Source organism: Pleurodeles waltl, chromosome 3_1 (genome assembly GCF_031143425.1).
Source record: "Pleurodeles waltl isolate 20211129_DDA chromosome 3_1, aPleWal1.hap1.20221129, whole genome shotgun sequence".
Taxonomy (NCBI): Eukaryota; Metazoa; Chordata; class Amphibia; order Caudata; family Salamandridae; genus Pleurodeles; species Pleurodeles waltl.
This window is the reverse complement of record NC_090440.1, coordinates 993,698,155-993,723,262: the sequence shown is the minus strand read 5'-3', so window position 1 is coordinate 993,723,262 and position 25,108 is coordinate 993,698,155. Positions and strand designations below refer to the sequence as shown.

At 44.1% G+C, this 25,108-nt stretch overlaps 1 long non-coding RNA gene across 1 annotated transcript; it reads left to right on the top strand.

Moving 5' to 3' along the window:
- The first annotated feature begins 1,385 nt into the window (after positions 1-1,385).
- LOC138284894 (uncharacterized) lies at positions 1,386-19,666 on the top strand. The gene is made up of 2 exons (XR_011201469.1): positions 1,386-1,452; positions 19,249-19,666. It is a non-coding gene; the product is annotated as an uncharacterized lncRNA (long non-coding RNA).
- Positions 19,667-25,108: the final 5,442 nt, after the last annotated feature.

The following is a 25,108-nucleotide window of genomic DNA, read 5'->3' as shown; positions in this document are numbered from 1 at the left end:
GTTTTGTAATCTCTGGAAGATCCAGATGATTTGTGTAGCCACTCCTTCCTCACCCAGACTAGAGCATGCCTTGTCATTCTCCACCCCCCATCTATTTTTATTATGTGCCTTTCATTCTACTGAATGTGTGCGTTTTATCTGCTAACATTTCTACCAATTTCTCCCTTGAGAAAAAATGCTAAATATGTGTTCACTATTAGGCTAGGGTCACTCTGGCAGCTATCAGTAAATATTTGATTACTTTGAGTGGAAACTGAGCAAAGACGACTTAAAATAAAATAAAGTTCGCTTTAAAAAATAAAACATCCTGCTGGGCACGTTTTTTCAAGTCACAAGCCTTCTATTTGCAGGGCACTAGAAGTGATAACAAAATAATCCTCGATCACATCGGGAGCAGCGGAAGGGCACTAATTAAGTTGAAATCAATTAGTGCTTGATCCCTGTGCCACACTGAGGAACGGAAATTATGCCAGACACGCCTTGACGAATTACGAGGCTGTAAAGAGTGTCAAGCTAACCAACAAACAGTGAGTAGCAGGCGGGCTCCAAGCCCTTTACTGATCACTACAGCGTCTCGCATGAGACACATGCGCAAGCGCATGCACTCGCAGACTCGACCCTAAAAAGCATTCCGCTGCATACATTCCAAGGAGGAAACTGCTTTTCAGCATAGTTGTTAACGTACACCTTCCTGCACAAAAACTATGCTGACCACATCGCAGACACTTGCGTTATGGTGCAATGGTGTCTACGTTGGTAGCATAAATTGTGCCAGAGCAGGGAAAGAGCAGAATAGCACCACTTCTTTGTAGCGCTGCGCTGCTCTTTCCCTGCTCTTTCCGTTTCACACAGCTCAGTGCAGTAGCTTTACTTGCTGCGCTTCACTGCACTGCATGATCTATTTGTATATCTGGGCCCATGACTACAAGGGCAGCTGGAAGGTTGTACATAATGCTTTACAATGTAAATAAAAATGAATGTTCAAGTGTCAGAGGTCTCAGGGCATTTGATGACCAGAATGCACAAATATAGTGACATATGAGATTTTGAATAATTTGCGAGACGGCCTCGTTGGCTTCTGTGGATGCCATTGGTAATCCCTATTTGATGAGAGATAGCTAAAGCCTGGCTACCCTACTAGGCTAAACCACAACAAGCAATATACTTAGTTGGACTCTTGGTCTCTTGCTAGGCTGTTGGTTTTCTCCCCTATTTCATATAAGGATTGTGTTAAAGCTTCCAAATTTTATTACAAGGCATGGAGGCTCATATTAAGCTATCTTCTCTTGCTTTATTTTAAACAGCAGCCAAGATAAAACCACAACTCCCAGCAATCCTACCTGGAGACTACAAAAAAACATCATAAAGGCAAGAACCAATCAGCACACAATATAGGTATAAACGTCTTGACTGAGAGCAACAAGTCCTCTTTTCTTGCTGCTCGTAGTTAACGTAAGAATCACTTTTCTCCGTTTACATTATTATGCGTATGTACAGTGCTTTATGTTTACAGTTTATTTTACTATTATTATATTAGTGTATACCGTTATTATTTAACTTTTGATTAGGAATGTTGTTTTCTTAGAGCTCACTCGTTTTAATGCAACGTTCTAAACGAATGCCGTCTTCTGTCAGCGCGCACTAGTTCAACTGTTGTTCCAACGGCATCGTTATCACCGGCCCCACTGTGATACGACCTCTTCAAGCAGCTGCCAGCTCCCTCCCGACTCAGCTTCGCAATATTTTTCTCTCTCTAGTCAGGCGCTGCCTTGCCTCCATCTGACTCGGAGAGTCTGTACACACCCTGTTTCTTCTGAGGAATACTTCCTGATTCCACTCCACATTGAAGAAAAAATTAACCCTGTCAATTCCGGTAGTTTTTTCTTTCCTCTGAGACAAATTAACACTTTGGTGCTTACCTTCTTTTCAATATATATTTTCAATCAGTTTTTACTGTTTAAACATGGAAACATTTTCTGAAGATGAAGATGAAGAAGCCCAGTTATTTAAAGACAATTTGGATTCCTTTATTAAGGACTCAGTTCAAAAAGCTGTGTCAAATTCTGTGTCAGATTTTGCAAAATCTTTTGATGCTTCTGTAAAAAAATTATTAACCTTAGATACCACGGGTACTGCTTCTAAGAAAACCAAAAAAAGATTGCCTGATAATATTGATATAAATATCGTCTCTCCTTCAAATATTTCTGTCTCTGAGCCTGGTACGTCTGCCAGTTTTAATTTTCCTTTACATATAACTCAATTGGGAGACACTGATGATGATTTGGGTGATTCTGACAAGGATAAGGATGATCCAGACATAATGATCTTGTCAGGGCCTGTGGAGAAGAGGCGTAAAACTTCTCCTTCTGAATTGGGAGAGTCCTCGAAGACTGGCAATGCTAATGAGTCTATTTTAGACTTTTCAGGTCAACCGATGTTTGATCCTGCACTTATCCGCCACCCAAATTCCACTGAGTGGACGCCTTGTGAACATGTTGCCTCTTATGTCTCTAGTAAATTATGGCAACCCCTGGATAAATTGTCACGTAACAGACTCAGATCTCAATGTCCTCGACCGTCTCTAACTAATAACATTTCCTCAACTCCCGTCATTGATCCTAATATGCTGATGTTCTTCACCAAGTTTGGAAAAGACCCCCAAAAAAGGAGAGGTTAGAGCCTGGACTTGTCAGGACAGATTGTTGGATCTTTCGGGTCCTCTCACGAGGATTTTAGACTTGGCTGAGGCAGCCAGAATGGAGGGTACCAAAGTTGACCCTGTAATTTTATCAAATTGGGCTAAAAAAGCAATATGCCTTTTAGGTAATACCAATGCGTCTATGGCGTAGGAGAGACAATAGAGTCTTCTTTTGAAAATTGACCCCAAATTAAGCAATTTAGCTTCCAAGGAAATGAATCAGGATGCCAATGGATTGCTCTTTGGTGAGTCCTTCATTAAGTGGCTCAGTAAATATGTGGCCACTTTTGCATCCATTGACAAGGCACAAACTTCCTTACAGAAAATATTCCACTCACGTGTTTTTGGCAGGGCTGGCAAAGGTAGGAGCCGCTTTGCCAGCTGAGTTGGCCACAAAGGTGCGGTCAATCAGACCAGAGGCTTCTATGGATACCAGCAGGATTTCAAGCCACAATTCTACCACAGAGGAGTCGTTCGTTCAGAGGATTCCAAAATTCAGGTAAGAGATTTGTATTCTGGCCCGGTGTTAGTCGGGGGGTGAACAAGTATGTTTCTACTGTCGCGTGGGCTCTCATTATCCTAAATGAGACTACTGGATTTCTAGGCAGCAGAATCGATAACGGTGTGGAGGACTGAGCCTGACCCACTTGTAAAGAACTGTCACCCTAAATCCGGTTTTTGCTCCGGCTAACTAGCAGTGCCTCATTTCTCCCACGGGGAAGAAATGATTAGGCAGCCGAGCGCATGACCTCTTTGGAACTTCTCAGGGAAGTCTTGGTCACTCAGATCCAAACCAACTCTCTCATTTACAATATGATCTCATATACAAATGACAAAGACAGTATAAGTTTTATATAATGTTTTAATAAAACGACTGTATTTTAGATAATAAGGCATGAGCCGCAATAACCAGAACAATACAACACAGTAGGATTGAAATAGTCACCAGGAGAGTAAAACATAAGAACAAAGCTATCATAGTGCTTAACAGTTTCTACTCTCCCTCTGCTTGTTCTATTTAGAGCACAGCATGTTAAGCTTCTAGCTTGCCTTTCCGAATCACTGGGGAGACATCAGCCCTCATACCTGAGCAAAGGCCTGTGATCTGGTTCAGCATCTGCAACGAGGCAGTCAGCGTCTAGTTGTGGTTCCCTGGTCGGAATCTCCCTCTTGCGTGTATTGGGACAAGGAAGTGATTTTATAACTAACATGTCATCGTGATCACAAAATGTCCCTACGCAGGAATGCCAAATCTAAACTCCTACCACGTCTATCGGCAATGTACCAGACTGTATCCTTGACTGAAGCACAGAGTAAATATGTTATGGAGAACTCCAGTGCTGAAGTAGGCAAAACAGTGTGATATGAATAAAAAAACAACACAGTAGAACTGGCTATTTGAAAAATAACAGTACGAAGCCTAATAAAAAGCATTTGGAGCAAAGTGCACAGAGGCTCTAAGCTGCCAGCAAATGAATAAAACACATCCAGGGCAAAGTGCACAAAGGCCTAAAGCCTGAAGCTAATGCGCAAAGGATACGTAAAACTAACCACACTATACCCTCCCCTTGTCGGTAGCAAGTGGTTCCAATAATATAAAAGTATGCCCCAAATATAAACAATACATAAAACTATATATTTCGACAAGGTCAGAAGACAACAAAGTCATAAATTTAGGAAACATGTGACGATAAAGCCAAATTCAATATAGTGTCAATTTTGCAGGAGAGAAAAAAAAAATATCCAATTGTCAGACAGAAGCAATAGAACGTAGGAGCTCCTCCACTTCAATACAGGGAGTGCAGAATTATTAGGCAAGTTGTATTTTTGAGGATTAATTTTATTATTGAACAACAACCATGTTCTCAATGAACCCAAAAAACTCATTAATATCAAAGCTGAATATTTTTGGAAGTAGTTTTTAGTTTGTTTTTAGTTTTAGCTATGTTAGGGGGATATCTGTGTGTGCAGGTGACTATTACTGTGCATAATTATTAGGCAACTTAACAAAAAAAAATATATACCCATTTCAATTATTTATTATTACCAGTGAAACCAATATAACATCTCAACATTCACAAATATACATTTCTGACATTCAAAAACAAAACAAAAACAAATCAGTGACCAATATAGCCACCTTTCTTTGCAAGGACACTCAAAAGCCTGCCATCCATGGATTCTGTCAGTGTTTTGATCTGTTCACCATCAACATTGCGTGCAGCAGCAACCACAGCCTCCCAGACACTGTTCAGAGCGGTGTACTGTTTTCCCTCCTTGTAAATCTCACATTTGATGATGGACCACAGGTTCTCAATGGGGTTCAGATCAGGTGAACAAGGAGGCCATGTCATTAGATTTCCTTCTTTTATACCCTTTCTTGCCAGCCACGCTGTGGAGTACTTGGACGCGTGTGATGGAGCATTGTCCTGCATGAAAACCATGTTTTTCTTGAAGGATGCAGACTTCTTCCTGTACCACTGCTTGAAGAAGGTGTCTTCCAGGAACTGGCAGTAGGACTGGGAGTTGAGCTTGACTCCATCCTCAACCCGAAAAGGCCCCACAAGCTCATCTTTGATGATACCAGCCCAAACCAGTACTCCACCTCCACTTTGCTGGCGTCTGAGTCGGACTGGAGCTCTCTGCCCTTTACCAATCCAGCCACGGGCCCATCCATCTGGCCCATCAAGACTCACTCTCATTTCATCAGTCCATAAAACCTTAGAAAAATCAGTCTTGAGATATTTCTTTGCCCAGTCTTGACGTTTCAGCTTGTGTGTCTTGTTCAGTGGTGGTCGTCTTTCAGCCTTTCTTACCTTGGCCATGTCTCTGAGTATTGCACACCTTGTGCTTTTGGGCACTCCAGTGATTTTGCAGCTCTGAAATATGGCCAAACTGGTGGCAAGTGGCATCGTGGCAGCTGCACGCTTGACTTTTCTCAGTTCATGGGCAGTTATTTTGCGCCTTGGTTTTTCCACACGCTTCTTGCGACCCTGTTGACTATTTTGAATGAAACGCTTGATTGTTCGATGATCACGCTTCAGAAGCTTTGCAATTTTAAGAGTGCTGCATCCCTCTGCAAGATATCTCACTATTTTTGACTTTTCTGAGCCTGTCAAGTCCTTCTTTTGACCCATTTTGCCAAAGGAAAGGAAGTTGCCTAATAATTATGCACACCTGATATAGGGTGTTGATGTCATTAGACCACACCCCTTCTCATTACAGAGATGCACATCACCTAATATGCTTAATTGGTAGTAGGCTTTCGAGCCTATACAGCTTGGAGTAAGACAACATGCATAAAGAGGATGATGTGGTCAAAATACTCATTTGCCTAATAATTCTGCACTCCCTGTATATGTTAATATCGGAAGATCCACGCCACAAAGTACCATGGAGCAGGTGTGTTCCAAAGCCCCAAAACCATCCAGGGCGGCACCCTGTGCAGGGCCTAGGAAAGAGACAACACCATCTTCCTCCAGGAAGGGAATCTCATAAACCGCCTCACGAAGCAAACGCAACCGTAGTACACAAGTCTGGGAATGAGCCCTAATCAGGAACATCAACAGATCAGTTTCGACCACTGGAGAGCGCTGCAGTGAGAGACAGAAAGCCAGTGCATGTTCAAACGAGCACCAAAGGCACCGAAACACGGGTTGCACACAATCCAAAACTGGTCGGAATGACAGAGACCAGTCACACTCCAAATGTCCCAGGAGAGTTGCTCCAAAATGCTGCATCATGCGTTCACGACACAGCTGCGCTGACGGGAGCAGCAATACAGGATCTCGTCGTGGCGGGACAGCCATTGCGAAAAAATAGCAACAATAGCAAAACTCCAGCCAACAAAGCCAAAGTAATCGGGAAACCCTCCAAAATGCTTCCGAAAATAGAGTGTATAGCCGAAGGTATCAAACCGAATATGGAAGAGAAGATGTGAGCAAAACCAACACCAACGGCTTTGAAAAAATGTGCAATACCAGCAGTGCTGGTATACGTCCCACAAGTTCACCGAAGTGACTCGGAAAGTTAGTATTCAAAAGGGACTGTATCTCCGCTGATGACCTTGCCACCTGAAGTGCGTAGGTCTCGCTAGCAGATGTAAGGGCCACATGCTTTTGAAACAATAAAGCTTTTAGCCGACTCAACTTGTCGAAATTAACCTTGGAAGTAGCAATATGAGGCCAGATGTCCACTACCTCCCGAATTTGAGTGGGGGGAAACAACACATTCCCGCAGCACGTAACGGCCTTGTTGACAACGACAACGTAAACTATTCCGGCACGCATGCCACAGCAGCGTTCGCTGTTAAGAACAATGTAACTGCCATTAGAAAGCACCTGGAAAGTGTTTTTAATAACCGGGACTGGAACTCCCTTCAGATAACAAGCTAAGTTAGCAATCGAAGCGTTACACGCTCCGTGCAAGGACAGCTGTTTACAAACCATGGAATGGCTGACAGAAGCTTCGCATTCGCTACCGCTAAGAAAAACCTCCCTCAAACCATTAATACATCTGTATTGAAAGGGAAGCTCCCACACCTCGTGGATGTAACTGTCTCCCAATAGTTCATATCTACCCACCGGAATGTGCTTCAAACAAGAAGTAAATTGCAGAGTGGAGATAGGCAGATTAATAACCCCATGAATCAACCATTCAGCTGACGGAATCTCAGCAACCGTGAAAGGCAGTTTCTCCAATTTCTCAATATTCAACATGACATACGTCGCTTCCTTTTTAGCCATCAGCTGTTGTTGACGAGTCAAATTAAAGGAGATAAAGATCTCTCTGGCACGAATGTGCTGCCATGGAACGCGACCCGCCTTCAAGGTCTGAAGAGTCCAACCCAGCTGCATGATGGACCGCGTCTGACTCTGCCCATGATATAAAGAAGACATGTCCGATTTAATAATGTCAATAGCAGAGGAAACAAGGCTGTCAATCATGTAAACACGGTCAGAAAGGGTATGCATGCCATTATCAACAACAGACAAAGTCTGCAGCAGATTTTCCTGATCAATCTGCCTCAACCGGGCCGCAGCCTCCTGTTGTGAAAGCTTCCAAATCTCATTATAAACTTCGTATAAAAATCTTTTCTTCCGTGGTACTTTGGGACCTGACAAAAAATCTTGTAAATCAGTATCATTAGACAGTAACGTGAGATGTGACTTAACTGCATCCAGCGTGGATGACTTCAACCATTGCTGACAAAGCGTCCCCACGCTGTATGTAGTTATAATATCAGCATGTTCTGGTGAAATGTAACGAGGGTCTGCCCTACTAGTCCTGAATCCCCCTGAAGAGGTGACAAAACGTTGATGACACTCATTAGTGTCTACAGGCCATAATAACCACCCGCCCGGATGTAACGATGAAGTGTTAAGCGTACCATTCTGGACCCAATGTGTAAATTCACTAAAAGTAGCATTCACATAGTGCTGCCAGTTGTTTAATTTGGAAGGGACAGGTATACTAGGCAAATTCAACTCTCTAATCGTCGCCAAGCCCAAACAGCTAGTCTGTTGTACTGTGTCATTGAGGAAAATCATCTGCACAGGGATAATACATGCTCTAAATAATGTATCCCTGCCTTGCATCTGCCAATTTTTCGTACCCCAAACACTTTTCAAGTCAACAGTCTTAAACCAGTATTCATACCCCTCGACCGAAAGTTTAGATACAAACAAATTTAAATACAGTAATTTAGTATCGGTCAATAAAATTTGCTTATTAGAATACGGCGCAACTTTAAAATAGTAAGACTTAGCATTCCGCTGATCATGCCCAGAAAAATATGCAAATTTATCATAATACGTTTTCGAACTCCCTTGTGGAGGAGTCGAGCAATGTTCCCATTGCACATAATTAAATATGGACTTAGGGCTACTAGCGTTATGAATAAAGTGGTGTCCATAATAGTTGTAGCAAAACATGTCACCATGATTATCTCTAAATTGGTAAGCATCTTCATCGTCGTAGACAGTATAATATTGCAAATCTGTTAGCATAGAATCTACTGTCTTCACATCCCAATCATCAGAAACAATGCCTGGTATAACAATATCATTCATTGATAACTTGAGGACATACGGTATTTGAATCAATTCAGTGGGACCATATATATCAAACATTACTTTATCCCACACAATCCCATCCGGAATCGGTATTGCAGAAATGTTCACATTGGACAAGTCTCTTCGAACCATATGAGACGAAAAATGTGGTTTTAACAGTCTCCACGTGCTCAATGTCAGATCGATCAGGAAGAAAATGACCATGTATTACCAGAAAAAAAGTAACCACAAAAAAATAGTCATTGCAGCCATTAAAATCCACAAATAGTTCCAAGGAAAAACAAAATACGTGCGTTTAAGCCAACACAGCAGCTTACGTGGACCTCGGACCGAAGACATCGAAGATGAGGAGTTGGACACTGCATCATTAGTGTCGTTGAAGCAGCCAGAGGCAGTTCTTGCAAAAGGTGCAACTGTGAACAAAGAAGCAGATGGAGGCTCTCGCCTTGGCACACTATAAACAACATGTTCAGAAACCTCAGTAGAACGTACAGCAACTTGATCAAAAGATTCCAAATTAATCGTCGTCTGTGGAACAATCGCAAGATCATCATCCACCCTCCCCAAGCTCGGAGAGGAAACAGCGTCAGTGTAAATCACCTGCAGCAGGACTTCTTCCCCAGTAGTGAGAGGGATTCCGGAACTACTGGGTGTCCCTCTTGGTCTGCTGTGCAGAATCAGCCACATGTTGTAACTTGACATTATCAATAGAAACAAAGCGATTTCCTTTGGCCCCTTGCAGCGGCGGTAAAATCACAGTTCTTGTGCCGCTAACCCCTAACACAGGGACAGGTGCTCGATAAGAAGGACCAAATTCTTTCTTTACTGCGACCTTTTCACGCACTAGATCCCCAATCCTGGGTATCCAACCAGTAGGAGTTACTGGCTCATCCTTAATTCCTGAGGAGGCAGCACTTGCAGAAGAGTTATCTTCACGGAATTGTTGTAAATCCTGTAAAACAGTGACACGATCATTTATGTCAAAGGGCGTATCCGCCGCCTCCACACCAGGACCATCTAGATCAGGAACATACATTTGTGTTCCAAACAGGCACTCGTATGAAGTACGACCCCCCAGTGACCTTCTAGGCAAGTTATTAAGTGCTCTCGGTACTCCATACAGGTGGGCTAGCCAACCACGACCCGTACCTATAACTCTGGCCGTTAAGGATTGCTTTAAATCACGATTTAAACGCTCCACAACAGAATTTCCCTCGGGATGAAATGGAGACGAGAATTGGAGTTGGACCCCCAACAAAGCCATGGTGTCCCTGAATGCCTTGGAGGCAAAAGCAGGGCCCTGGTCCGATTGAAAAGCCGCAACTGCAAATGTATCGACAAAGATGCGCAAATCTTTAATAACAGTCCGAGCGTCAGCCGAGCTTTGTGGCCATACCCACACAAATCTGGAGCACGAATCTACAGCAACCAATATATATTTGTATACACTATCTGGTGTCAGCGGACCACAATGATCCAAGTACACACACTGTAAAGGTTTATTTGAAATCAGAAGGGGCGTCTGCTGCGGGCGTCTAGTCGACAAAGCTTTAATTTGTTGACAAACGTCACAACAAAGGACATACTGCTTTGTCTCTTTATAGAGACCAGGCCACCAGTAACGAGCCTGTAACAGTGAAATCGTGGCAGCCACACCAGCATGTGCAGATGCCACCCCCTCATGTGCTGCAGAAATTAATCGAGGTCTCTCAATCTTATTGGGTAGTTTACGTACACCAATGCCTGGAATATTAACAACAGCATTTAGCGCACTACTCAAGCAGTAACCATATTTAGAAGGAAATCCTTTAGGAAACGGCGTGCCATCAGCCGTAGCTTTTATGGCAGCCGAAATCTCTGTGTCTGGTTTGGAACTCGAACGAGTCATTACGGCCACAGTGGCGACAGCCACTGCCGACTTTGCGGCTTCATCAGCCAAAGTATTCCCAGCAACGTGTATTCCAACGCGCTGGTGTCCAAGTGTATGCACAACATGGACCTTAGGAAGCGTTTCTTTCAGATCCGCAACCTTACCCCACAACAATTTATGTTTAATGGTGTTGCCTTTAGAATCTCTGAACCCATTCAACTTCCAATAGTGCAGATATTCATTGAAAGACTGAACACAGTAGTAGGAGTTACAGACCAGCAAGGTCAAAGTCGCCGGATCCGTGGGTTCCAACGCTAACAATAGAGCTTTGAGCTCAGCCAGCTGTGCCATGCAATCTCCCAAGGTTTTAGTATAAGTATGTCGGGGGCAGAACACTTCCCCCTCCATATTGCCGCTCACTACCGCACATGCAGCAGAATACTGCTGTTTAGTCCCAACCGCTGGTTGCGCAGAGCCATCGGTATACATGACCACCTGATATTGGTCAATAGGCAATGTGCCAGCAGGGACTGGGTACTCCATTTCATATTGAAGAAATTTTTGAGTCTGCAGTTTAGGGTCAAATATGTAATCTACATCAGTGGCTGTCAAAGACGTAGCCCATTGTATCCATCGCGGGTGTAAAGCTTTCGAATTGGGAACACTCGCTTTTGTAACAGCCTCTAAGGCCGGAATCGGGGAAACGACAATGATGCGTTGGCCCTGGGCAAGCGGTCTTTCTTTAATCAAAGCCATCTGTACTGCAGTGAGTATTTTCTCAGTCTGTGCAAATCGTTGTTCTGCAGCAGAATACAAGTGGGACTTGTATGCAATCGGGACTGTCTCACCCTCATTAAAGGTGACATATGTAAACCCAACAGCCCCAGGTATCACCCTGATGACTAAATGTGTCTTATTGTCCCGTGTGTGTAAGTGTTTAACTGCTAAGAGATCAGTCTGCAACTCTCGCAGTATGTGTGTATGATCAATCGTCCAAAATCTACTCGAAAAATTCAGGCAAATCAGTTCGTATAAGGGTTTTATACGCGTAGCATAATCAGGAATGTAAGTTCTGCCAAAATTCAGAAACCCCAACAATGACTGGAGCTTCCGAACCGTATTAGGAGGCTGCAATAAAGCACATTTCTCCACAAAATGTGACGCTAAGCTCTTGCCCTCACTCGACAGCTCATATCCCAGGAAAATTACGCTGAGGAAGGCAATCTTTGATTTCTTAAAATTAAACTTATAGCCAATATCAGCAAACCCCACAACAATGCGCGATACGCGCCTTAGATGTTGCAGAATCTCATCGTCTGTCAAATATATGTCATCAACATATGATAACGCTTCAGGGTCCAACTCGTGCAGCATTTCAGTCACACGAGCCGAAAACAGTCCTGGGCTATTCTTATACCCCTGAGGCATACGACAAAAACATTTCTGAGAGCCAAAAGCACTGAAACTGGTATAGTCCCGACTTTCGGGCGCTATATTTTGGCAGAAAAATCCATTCAAGATATCTAACGTTGTTTTGTATTTCTTACGCACTATATTGTTCATAAGCGCTGCGCTATGTGAATTCTGTATTGCATATGTGCGTGAATGACTATTCAAATGTCTATAATCCACCACTATCCTATATGAATGGTCCGGTTTAGCAACCGGAAATAAGGGATTATTCATCGGCGAGACACAGGGCTCAATTACACCCTGGTACTCCAATTGTGTAAGAATTTTCCTAACCGATGCCCTTGCCTCAAATTTGATAGGATACTGCGGCTGCGGCTGAGGTTCGCCCTTTATTGGAATTACATGATAAGGTGATTGTCTATCCCACCCCACGTTATTTCTATATAGGGCGGGAGCATGTGCTAGAGCCCACGTTTTACTGTAGGACTCCGCTAGTTCTCTCGGAACAAGTGGTGAGAAGGAAGGTGCAATAATCTCCTCCCCAACAGGACAGTCGCAAACAAAGTCAGGTGGCCAATCCTGTTCGGCCAGCAAAACATCATATGATTTTACCCAAAAGATGGAGTGTACAATGCGGTCAATGTCCCCTTCTAATCGCAGAGTCACTTGATATACTCTATCAGGATCAGAGACTCGCATATCCGCCGTTTCGACTTGTATGAAGTCATCAGTTGCTTTCACCTCCAGATGCTCTAGAAGACTCTGGCGAACTATTGTGACCTCTGCCGCGCTGTCTAACACTGCTAACGCCCATGTCTTGTTCGTCAAGAGAACTCTCCTCTTGAGCGGCATGTCGAACTGAGACTGCTGCCACTTTCTTCTTTTTAAATTGCTGTTTTTGTTGCAGCGGTTTCTCATCTTGTTTAACAGAAACCTCCGCCGAGCGTTGTGAATCCTGTCTTGGTTTCACGTACTCCGTCCTCCGCTCTGACCGCCCACCTCTCTCACTTCTCTTCTCTGAGGAGTCCTGAAAGGAACGAGATTGGCGTGTATCAGTATACTGATATCTATCAGGCGTCTTCAAATTATCCCTATTCCTGAGATTATACCTATTCTGTGGGGTCTCCGGTTGCGGAGACTGTCCCCCATCTTTCTTAGGTGTTTGCTATTTATTTTCCCAGCGCTTTTTAGTACCCTCAGGTTGCTGCTGTTTAGCATTATCTTTATTATTTTTACCCTGTAATTGGGGTTTTTGTGGTCTAGCCCCTAGGCTATCGCGACCAATACTGGAATATGTTTCTGCTATTATTCTCGGAAGTTCCCGCTCCTGATTAATCTGCGGAACGTCCCGAAGACGCATTCGCACTGCTAGTGCTACTGCCTCTCCCTTGAGATTACTCAAAATAATAGAAGAAACCGCGGCAAAATTGCCCATTAACTGCATGCCCAAATCTAAGGCAGGGGCAGCCCCATATTCATCTTGAATTTGTTTAAGCACTTCCGGTAAATTAGCTAATGTCAGTGTACCGTGTGCCGTAGTGTAGAGCGCGGCAAACACCGTGCCCCAGGTATTACAAAGGTCCACCGGAGGAACCATCCCATACGGCAAACACATCATCAATATTCTATGTTTATCCTGAGGTCCCGTATGGGGAAATACTGCTTCCAGCGTATTAATTTTTTGCGCCAGCCAAAATGGAGTCCCCTCACGTTTAGCCGGTACCTTACCCATAACTGAGTGTACAGTGGCCGGATTGTTAACCGGAACCACTGCTTGTGGGTGCGCCGGAGCAGCACGCGCTGCATTAGTATTTAATGCTTGCATTACAAACTGAACCAATCTTCTGTATGTAGTTGCTAAGTCTATATATAAACGACGCCACTGCCAAATTTGCAACCGCAGGATATGGTGTGTAAGTAGCCAATAAGGGCCAGGTCGGAACATCATTACTCAGTGGACCTAACCTCACTTGTGCTACTGTGTGTGGGAGGGCGCCATCAAGCCAATTATGGTGTTCTTGATAAGATAAAGGTATCTCTAAGTATGTGTAAGCCCTGTACTGTCCAGGGACATTCGCAACAGTGTATTCGTGAAAAGTATTTGTACCCCCATCAACTGCTGGAAATACGACCCAAGAATAAAAGAGTTCTGTTCTATAGGCTGCATGGGCGTCCACCACAAAAGTGACCGGACCTCCCTGGACCGTCAGTCCATGTGCTATCAGATGTCCTGTGAGCGGGTGACGCATATTTTTGCTATATTCACTACATTAGGATTCGCCATTCGTTAAAAAAAAATAGCTCTAGGTCAGAGAAGGCACACCAATATTGGGGTTTTTCCTTTCAAAGTTCAAGCTTGAACAACCAACCACTAAGCAATAGGACGTACCTATCCCGTGGTGGTGGATATCCTCAGCCCCACGGACGTCTCCGCGTACGGAACCGAGGAGTCAAAATATATATGAGACCGAGAGAGTCAGTCGGACCTAAATATTAGAGCCAGACCAAACGTTGGCGGCGCCATGTCGCGTGGGCTCTCATTATCCTAAATGAGACTACTGGATTTCTAGGCAGCAGAATCGATAACGGTGTGGGGGACTGATTCTGACCCACTTGTAAAGAACTCTGTCACCCTAAATCCGGTTTTTGCTCCGGCTAACTAGCAGTGCCGCATTTCTCCCACGGGGAAGAAATGATTAGGCAGCCGAGCGCATGACCTCTTTGGAACTTCTCAGGGAAGTCGTGGTCACTCAGATCCAAACCAACTCTCTCATTTACAATATAATCTCATATACAAATGACAAAGACAGTATAAGTTTTATATAATGTTTTAATAAAACGACTGTATTTTAGATAATAAGGCGTGAGCCGCAATAACCAGAACAATACAACACAGTAGGATTGAAATAGTCACCAGGAGAGTAAAACATAAGAACAAAGCTATCATAGTTCCTAACAGTTTCTACTCTCCCTCTGCTTGTTCTATTTAGAGCACAGCATGTTAAGCTTCTAGCTTGCCTTTCCGAATCACTGGGGAGACATCAGCCCTCATACCTGAGCAAAGGCCTGTGATCTGGTTCAGCATCTGCAACGAGGCAGTCAGCGTCTAGTTGTGGTTCCCTGGTCGGAATCTCCCTCTTGCGTGTATTGGGACAAGGAAGTGATTTTATAACTAACATGTCATCGTGATCACAAAATGTCCCTACGCAGGAATGCCAAATCTAAACTCCTACCACGTCTATCGGCAATGTACCAGACTGTATCCTTGACTGAAGCACAGAGTAAATATGTTATGGAGAACTCCAGTGCTGAAGTAGGCAAAACAGTGTGATATGAATAAAAAAACAACACAGTAGAACTGGCTATTTGAAAAATAACAGTACGAAGCCTAATAAAAAGCATTTGGAGCAAAGTGCACAGAGGCTCTAAGCTGCCAGCAAATGAATAAAACACATCCAGGGCAAAGTGCACAAAGGCCTAAAGCCTGAAGCTAATGCGCAAAGGATACGTAAAACTAACCACACTACACTACCAAATTGGCAGATGATAACGTCAGATCCGTGGGTACTACAAACCATTTCAGGCTATTGCATAGAACTTTATTCCAGTCCCATGCAGGAGTATCTTCCAAAACCATTGGTGTTTTCCAAAGTACAGGAAAAGCTTCTCTCTCAAGAGATTCAGCCCCTAATTCAAAAACAGGTGATGGAAATGTGTTCCCCTCATCCTTTAGGGTTTATAAATACTTTGTTTCTAGTTAAAAAAAAAAAAGAACAAAAAATATCGTCCAGTGATAAATCTGAAATTATTCAACAATTTTGTAGTCTACCACCGTTTCAAGATGGAAACCATCTTACATCTCAGGGACTTGTTGTTAGAAAAAGATTGTATGGTTCGTCTAGACCTACAAGACGCGTATCTTTCTATTCCAGTTCATCAGTCTGTCCGAAAGTTCCTTCAGTTCCAATGGAAGGACCAATTTTATCGATTCAAAAGCCTTCCGTTCGGTCTCTCTTCGGCTCCTTGGTGTTTTACCAATGTTCTCAGGCCAGTTGTAACTCATATGAGAGCTCAGGGAGTCAGACTTCTGGCTTATCTATACGATGTCTTAATCCTGCATCAAGACAAAGCTATTCTGATAGAATATCCCTCTTGCAGAGCCTGGGGTTCCTCATAAACAATGAAAAATCGGATCTCAACCCTTCTCGTCAGATTTCTAGGTTTCCTCATCGATTCAGACAAATCCATTCTTCAGCTTCCGCCAAAGAAAATCTCCTATATACAAAAAGAGATTCTTCATGTTTTAAACGAATCAGTAATTACGCTCAAGCTATTAGCGCGCATCATAGGTCTTCTAGCCTCTTCCATTCAAGCTATTTTTCCTGGTCCTCTTCATTACCGGGCTCTTCAGCTTCTCAAAAACCACTACCTTCCCAAGGGTTGAGGTTACAAACACCTAGGGCCATATTTATACTTTTTGACGCAAAACTGCGCTATCGCAGTTTTGCGCCAAAAAGATTAGCGCCGGCTAACGCCATTCTGAAGCGCCATGCGGGCGCCGTATTTATTCAATGGCGTTAGCCGGCGCTAGCAGACCGGCGCTGCCTGGTGTGCGTGGAAAAAAACCACGTACACCAGGCAGCGCCGGCGTTGGGGAAAATGGCGTTAGGGCGTCTTAAAATGGGGCAAGTCAGGTTGACGCAAAAAAATCGCCTCCACCCGATTTGCGCCATTTTTAACGACGCCCAGACGCCATTTACATGACTCCTGTCTTAGTAAAGACAGGAGTCATGCCCCCTTGCCCAATGGCCATGCCCAGGGGACTTATGTCCCCTGGGCATGGTCATTGGGCATTGTGGCATGTAGGGGGGCACAAATCAGGCCCCCCTATGCCAAAAAAAAATATACAAAAAAAAAATAACTATACTTACCTGAACTTACCTGAATGTCCCTGGGATGGGTCCCTCCATCCTTGGGTGTCCTCCTGGGGTGGGCAAGGGTGGCAGGGGGGGTCCCTGGGGGCATGGGAGGGCAGCTGTGGGCTCATTTTGCAGTCATTTTTTTAGACGGGAACGCCTACCTTGCATCTCATTAACGCAAGGAAGGCGTTCACGCAAAAAAATGACGCTCATTCCTCATACTTTGGCGCTAGACGCGTCTAACGCCAAAGTATAAATATGGCGTTAGTTTTGCGCCGAATTTGCGTCGAAAAAAACGTCGCAAATTCGGCGCAAACGGAGTATAAATATGCCCCCTAGTCTCCTTAAATCAGGAATCACTCGTCGAACTCCAGTGGTGGTTAGACCATCTGGAAGCCTGGACCGGAAGGGTGATTTTCCCTACAGCACCAGATCTTGTATTAGAATCCGATGCAAGACAGACTGGCTGGGGCGCAAGATATGGCCAATTCTCAACTGGAGGAGAATGGTCAAAAGAGGAGTTGGCGTTGCACAAAAACTGTTTAGAGATTCTTGAAGGTTCTTTTGCGATCCAAACGTTTGCCAAAGACAAGGTAAGTTGTACTATACTCCTCTGAATGGACAACCTGTCAGAGGTTTGGTACATAAATCATCTCGGATCCAAACCATTAGCCAAATTGGCAAAGAGTCTTTGGGAGTTCTGCCTCCATAATCAGATATCCCTTCAAGCAGAATATCTTCCAGGAAACATGAACATGATAGCAGACTGGTGTTCCAGGTTCCTGCGGGATTCAAGCGACTGGCATCTTCATCCTTCAGTCCTCAAAAATCTTTCTTCCAAATTCAGTCCCTTCTCTATCGATCTTTTTGCCTCTCGCTTGAACACCCAACTCCCACTTTTTTACAGTTGGAGACCAGATCCGCATGCCTTAGCTACCAATGCATTTCTATGAGATTGGTCCTACCAGGCAAATTATGCCTTTCCTCCTTTTATCATGATATCCAGAGTTTTAGCTCCAGTCAAACGCCAAGCTACGAAGGTCTTGTTAATCACCCCATTCCGGCAAGGTCAACTATGTTTCCCGTCAGCTCTAGAATTGTCAACAGACTTCCCAGTTCTACTTCATCAATTTCCTTCCCTTCTTCTGAACCCTGGAGGTGTGCCTCACAACCTAATCCTCGACCAATCGCTATGGCTAGTTGCATGGATGATTTCGGGTCTTCCTGGAGAACCCCAGGAATTTCGCAGGAAGCTGCAAGCTTCATACGACAAGCTTGGGCACCTGGAACGGCCACGTCTTTCAAGTCAGCCTGGGGAGTGTGAAATAGTTGGTGTATGGACAGGGGTGCTGATTCCTTTTCAGCAGATGTAATTTTTTGGCCTCATTAGCCTCTCAAGGCAGAACGTATAGAACAGTTAATATGTATAGGTTAGCAATCTCTGCCGAACATACCAGAATCAACGATAAACTGGTTGGAAAGCATCCTCTGATATGCCGTCTTTTGAAGGGAGTAAGATTTTCTAAACCTCCTCTATCTGGGATGTTAATGTTATTTTACAGTTTTTTTCTAAAAGAACCAGCTAATTCCCTATTGTCGCTCAAATTTCTTTCTACCAAGTTTACTATGCTTCTGTGCCTAGTATCTTTAAAACGCATTTCTGATGTTAAAGCTCTAGACGTCTCCTCTGTACAGTATACTGCTGCAGGTGTTTTCTTTCAGGTTCAAAGAAGAACCAAAACAAATTTAATGTCTGTATTTTACCCATATTTCCCGGACCATTCAAATTTATGTGTGGGAACCTGTTTGAGAGAATACATCTCTAGATCAAAAGATTTGAGAAAGTCAACAGAACCTCAATTCCTGATCTCTTTCAAAAACCCTGTCTAACCCGGTTTCTTCCATCACTCTAGCATGTTGGGTGAAATGGATTATGAATTTGGCGGGTATTGACATTTCTGTGTTTGGGGCACATTCTACTAGAGGTGCTATGGCATCCAAAGGCTTTTGGGCAGGATTGAGTTTAACTGACATTCTCAAATCGGCTGATTGGTCAAACGTTACAACTTTTAGAACTTTTTATTGTAAACCAGTGTCTCATTTAGCCAGTTTGTTAGTTTCTATGCTTTGAGCTAGCATAATATGAGGCTCCGTGTCTTGTAATAAAATGGAGATTTTCTTAGCTTTCAGTGAAAGAAAGTCTTGATTTTATTAAAGACACGAAGGCGAGTATTATCCCTCCACTGTTCATTAATCCTCCCTTTGTTTTATCAGATACAACAGTTACTCCTAACCAGATGTCTTAACAAGGATCTCCTTCCGTGTTTCTCTCCTTCTCCTGGTTCGGCTTCAACTACTCACAAGTTCTCGTTCATGGATGAGCACGAAGACATGGCCATGTTCCCAGATTTCAACGAACAGACATTCAAGATCATCAATTGTTTGAAAAGCTTTTTTGTGTTTTTATTAGCTTTTTCCATTTTGCTGATTATTTTTCCTTTATTTAGAGTTTACTAACTGCTCTAGCAAGAAAAGAGGACTTGTTGCTCTCAGTCAAGACGTTTATACCTATAGTGTGTGCTGATTGGTTCTTGCCTTTATAATGTATTTTTGTAGTCTCCAGCTAGGATTGCTGGGAGTTGTGGTTATATCTTGGCTGCTGTTTAAAATAAAGCAAGAGAAGATAGCTTAATACTTGCCTCTGTGTCTTTAATAAAATCAAGACTTTCTTTCACTGAAACTAAGGCCCGTATTTATACTTTTTTTGCGCCGCATTTGCGTCGTTTTTTGACGCAAAAACGGCGCAAACTTGCAAAATACCATTGTATTTTGTAGGTTTGCGCCGTTTTGCATCAAAAAGCGGCGCAAATGCGGCGCTAAAAAAAGTATAAATACGGGCCTAAGAATCTCCATTGTCTACATGAATGACGACGAGATGCACCAATAAGTAAAATCAATTTAATCTAGTGACTTGGCAACCCTGCCCTCAGCATGTGAACTTGCCTGAACTTTAAAAAGGGGCAGTGACGAGCAAGTAACTGCAGCTCTGGTGCAAGGATTTTCTGGCCTCCCCAGCAAATGTATATTTTTCCTTTGGAGCACTCCTTTTTCTCTAGGAAGCTCAATTCGTAGGACACTTGCTGAAATCTGATACCATCTTATAAGTATTTCTTGGGATGTATCAAGGCTGCTATGTACCATGATGCCTAATGTAGCAGCAACCCTATCTAGTCTGTCTATTTGGGGGTGATGGCTGCACTTCGAATGGTCCTAAGAAGGGTAACACCATGCATTTGCTGAGACTGAAAATATTACAATTTCCATACTAGATTTCCACCATTTTAGCAGGAAGAAAGGCTGAGGACTATTAATATATTGTCACATCAGCAAGGGTGTAGGCAAGATGGCTCAGTTAGTAAATCAGTTACTGCGCATGTCTTTATGACCAGAAAGTAACAAGCTAGAATCTCCACAAGGCCAACAAAATTGTTCATCCATATGTGGTTGACAAATTGAGTACAAAACAATTGAGTAATCAACACATCTGTGCCCGAAACCACTGGGGTTGGGGGGGGGGGGGCATTAGGGCACACAGGAATACTGGGCTCCACCTGTGGTGGTTGAGGACTTGAAAAACTGATATCCTGGGGCCAATCTTTCTATGGCATGGCAACCTGTGCCAAGTACACCCCTGCCGCCTTTGACTCTAGGGGTAGCGAGGGCGAGCAGTCCAAGACATCTTATGGTGGTAGTGTGGGGGTGAGACTAGAGACCTTTTTCTCAAAAATCACACAAGACCCAATAAGCAAATATCCTGCCCACAACGTTTTGAAAAGAGAAGTACTTTAATCATATGAAAACATAATATATAACATAAAGTTGAGGATAGGACTGGTAGAATGGTCACTAAGGAATCTGTAGGACCTACCATACAGTAAAAAAAATTAAACACAGGTTGGGCCCCGTTATGGCTACAATTGGGGAGTTTCACGCAGTCTGTGACTCAGATGTTGCTAAAAGTAGAGTCAGTAGAGGTCCTTCAGCTTCCTTTCTGGTGGCCGCAGGAGTGCGCACCAAGGTGAATCTCCTTGATGACGAATGTGGTCTTTGTGCTCTAGTACCTTCCCTCGGACAGACTGGCCCTTCTGGGCTGCTCCTCTTCTGGCCTTTGTAGCAGGGCTTTTTCTCCTTTGGCAGGTGGCTCTTGCAGGACAAGCCTCTTCCCTTTCTCTTCTCAGTCGGCAGGCAGGTCTCTGGCACACCCACAGCTTCTCCGTTATGATGCACAGATTCAGGCAATGTCCTCTTGCCTCTGGGAGACTGGCTGTCAGTGTTACCAACCCTGGATCACAGCAACTCTTTAATTTCTTTCCGGAGTACCACTGACCCCAGTCAGTGATGCAGTTAGGACCGGAACCAAGTGGGAAGATTCGGGCCCCACCTTTATAGACACTTTTCAGGCAGGGAATTTGGATCCATAGTCTATAGAGTTCTGGAACTGGGTTGGGGTGGTTCCTTTTCAGACGTTTGTCTTCCTTCTGCAGTACAGGCAATTTTGTGTAAAACGATGGCTGACACAGCAGGTAACGATGATGCTGGCTCCAAGCAAAAGTACATATAACATGAGTACAGTGAGTGTAGACCCTACATGTGGCGGTCATCAGCCTTCCTTGCTAGGCCACACTGAAGAAGCCAAAATGCCCAGACACTACCTAGAAGCTTCTCTCGCACTAACGTCTGATGATACACACACATTCCTTGACCAATACTCAAATGGTAGTGCTCAGGAAGGACTAATCAGTAGCTCCTTGGTAAATAGGTCACATTGACTATCTAAAGGTAGCCCCATTGCCATTCCTCCTCACTTCTGTGTCTAGGGCTAAACCCTACAGCTCAGAAATGCAGATAGTACACTTCCACTGTCTGGAAAGGCTCTATCAACGCCCCCATCATGTGCCAGGTCAGAGTCGAAGGCAATCTAAAATGGACCCCACTGGCCTACAGCATACATACACTCAAAATTAACATATAGTACTGCTAGTAGTCGTCATACATACAACACTCAGTCAACACTCAGGCACAGATGTCAGGACAGTGTCTGTTGCTACCACTACTTCTCACTACATGTCCCAGGGACACAGACTCCAGTCCTGTGTGGTCCAAGGGTATTCTTTTGATGTCCCCACCAAAACTCAGATCCAGGCTCTAGGTGTCTGGGTCCTTTCCGTGTCTAGGCTTTAGTGGGCACGCAAGATTTTGTGGGTGCTGGGTACAAAATAAAGTCAGGTTACCAGATTCACTCTCACTTAGGTAAATTGTGGTAAAGATGCATTTCCAACTACCATGTAGGGGACATTACCATCCATAACTTTCTATTTATAGAGTTAGAAATAGATTAAAAACACTTAAATTAAAGTTTTATTTGGATTTGTTTTTTTTCCTCAATAAAAGAGTGTGATGCAGCCTGGCGTTGTTTGCATATGGTGGTGGTGTGTATGACTTCGTTTTTCTCTGAAGCAGGTGTTCAGATGTCACCAGTAACATGGGTTCACCGTTTTGCTTTCCTCCTCCTGACACGTGTTTCACTGCCATCACACTCGCCAGCAATCGTTGCTGCAGTATGTGAAAACATTTTTGGTCTTTTAGGTAAATTATTATTTTGCTGCTCCCTTAACCCGCCACAGCCCATGGAGCCTGAGGCCACATTTAATTCTTGAAGAGGCAATCTGGTCCCGCCTTGCTGGTGGGAACGTAGGTAGATGCTTACTGTTGCCTTAATAAACAATGCTCCAAACCCTTCCTAGCAATGGGTCACTTGCAGGGAACACATTCAGCAGCATCCAGTGTCACAATCCTCTCAAAGACAACACATGATAAATTAAATTAACAACTACAGCTAGACTGGCTTGAAGGGAATCTGTGGACTCCAAAGACACTATAATCATTTTCCTCACATAGATTTCTCAAACAGAGCAATGCTTACACCAAACTCTCAGATGACGCGTTCTCGATTTGATAAAGATATCCAGCTGCGCATCACACCCAACCCAACAACCACCATACACATTACATGAAACATCAACCGCACCACACTACTGATAATCCTACTCCAAAAGAAAACAAACTCAAGCCGGTGACAGAATGCTAGCAACAAGGGCATGAGTGTACCCAACAGTGCTAAGAAGCCCTACTAAAGGACAATACATCTCTGTTCATACCGAGGAGCATTAAGAGAGGGAAGCAAGCCTCAGTCACTAATTCCTGCTCAGTCAGATGTCTCATGGTAGAAGGTGCCCTCTGGGGGAAACATCCTAAACAACACGTCACAAACAACACAGTCGTTTCCCATGCAAGCGGAACAACCCTTGCTGGAACAACGACTGCCTTTTCCTCTGCCTTAACCATGCATGTGCCAAACTGCGCATATGTGTGGTTAAGCCAAAGAAAGAGACAAAGAGCAGTCTAGTGGATCGGGAGAGGACGCGGTGAGGTAAGTGGGGATGGGGCAGAGGGTAGTTTTTAGGGGTGGAGGTGGATTAAGGACGTAGGATGGGTGGTGAGGTTTGGGCTATTTTCTTTTGTTTAGGAGTGGGGAGGTTTGGGGAAGTTTACTTTTAAGGGCTTTGGATGGGTAGGAAGACTGGGTAGTTTATTTTTTAGGGGCGGGTTGGGGTGATTTCTTTTTTAGAGCTTAGGGTGGGGGGACAGGTAGTTTATTTTTTAGGGGCAAGGAAGGGCAGGAGGAGAGGAGGAAGAATCAGGAGAAGATGTAGTGGGGTAAGTGGGGTTGCATTTAGTGCTTAGGGAGGGTGGGATGCGGGGTAGTTTATTTTTTAGGTGTGGGGCAGAGGGGTTGGGGTACTTTTTTTTTTAGGGCTTGATGTGGGTAGGGTTAGTTTATTTTTTAGGTGTGGGGGAAGGTTTTAGGGCTAATGGGTGGAGGGGTGTCAGGTCGTTTAGTTTTATGGGCAGGGGTGGGGTGTCAGGGTAGTTTTTTTAGGGCTTAGGGTGGGTAGGGGTCTGGGTAGTTTCCTTATTAGGGGTGGGGAATGTTTTAGGGCTCAGGGCGGGTGAGGGGCATGGGGCTGTAGTTTCATTTTTAGGGGCGAGGTAGTTTTTTTTTTAGAGGGTAGGGTGGGTGGGAGGGTCGGGTAGTTTAGTTATTAGGGGTGTGGGAAGGTTTTAGAGCTCAGGGCGGGTGGGCGTATTGGGGTAGTTTTGTTTTTAGGGGCAGGGGTGATGGGTTTTTTTTATTTTGTTTTAGTGCTTAGGGAGAGTGGGGGCGGTAGTTTAGTTATTAGGGGTGGGGGATGGTTTTAGGATGGGTGGGGATGTCGGGGTAATTTAGTTTTTAGGAGCAGGGTTGGGGGGTCTGGGTAGTTTTTTTTTTAGGGTTTAGGGTGGGCGGGGGGGGTCAGAGTAGTTTAGTAATCAGGGGTGGGAGAAGGGTTTAGGGCTCAGGGCGGGTGAAAGAACGCATGCTGTTTCCCAATATATCTTTACTAAGCATGCTTTTTACAGCAAAATTTGTTGTAAAGGCATGTGTGCAAAAAAGATGCAGTCGTAGTTCCAACCGCGTTGTTAAGGCATGGTTTTGTCATACAACCACCTCAGGAGCCCAGAGACATTCCTTACATTCAGCCTTTGCAGCTCAGGGTGTGGGCCCTCAACCTTACATCCTAGGGCTTGCCACGTGAACTGAACCGCATTCCATCCTCCCAAGAAAGGCAGGAAGGGTGACCTCAGGCTGTTTGTATATATTGGTCTGGCTCTTTCTGGGAGTAGTGTAGACTCAAAAATAAGAAGTATCCAAAAAAAACACATCTTCAGTGACTTCCACCCAATCTGCTCTTCCCTGCTACCCTTCTTTTGATCTGTATCTTCGATTTCTGGTGAACACGGAATTCATTAATGCTGTCGACTGCGATGGCATGATTGATGTTCAAGAATATGGCATTGAGTGAAGACTGATAAACCGTTTGATGTTTACATTTGCCTCACTCTCCCACTTCCTCCTTTCAGCATCACTGATGTCTCATGGTATGTCTTGTTTTATGCTTTCATCAAGGGCAGGCAAAATGTATGTTATTTTGTGTGTGTGTGTGGTTTTTTTTTTAACTTGAAGAACATCATA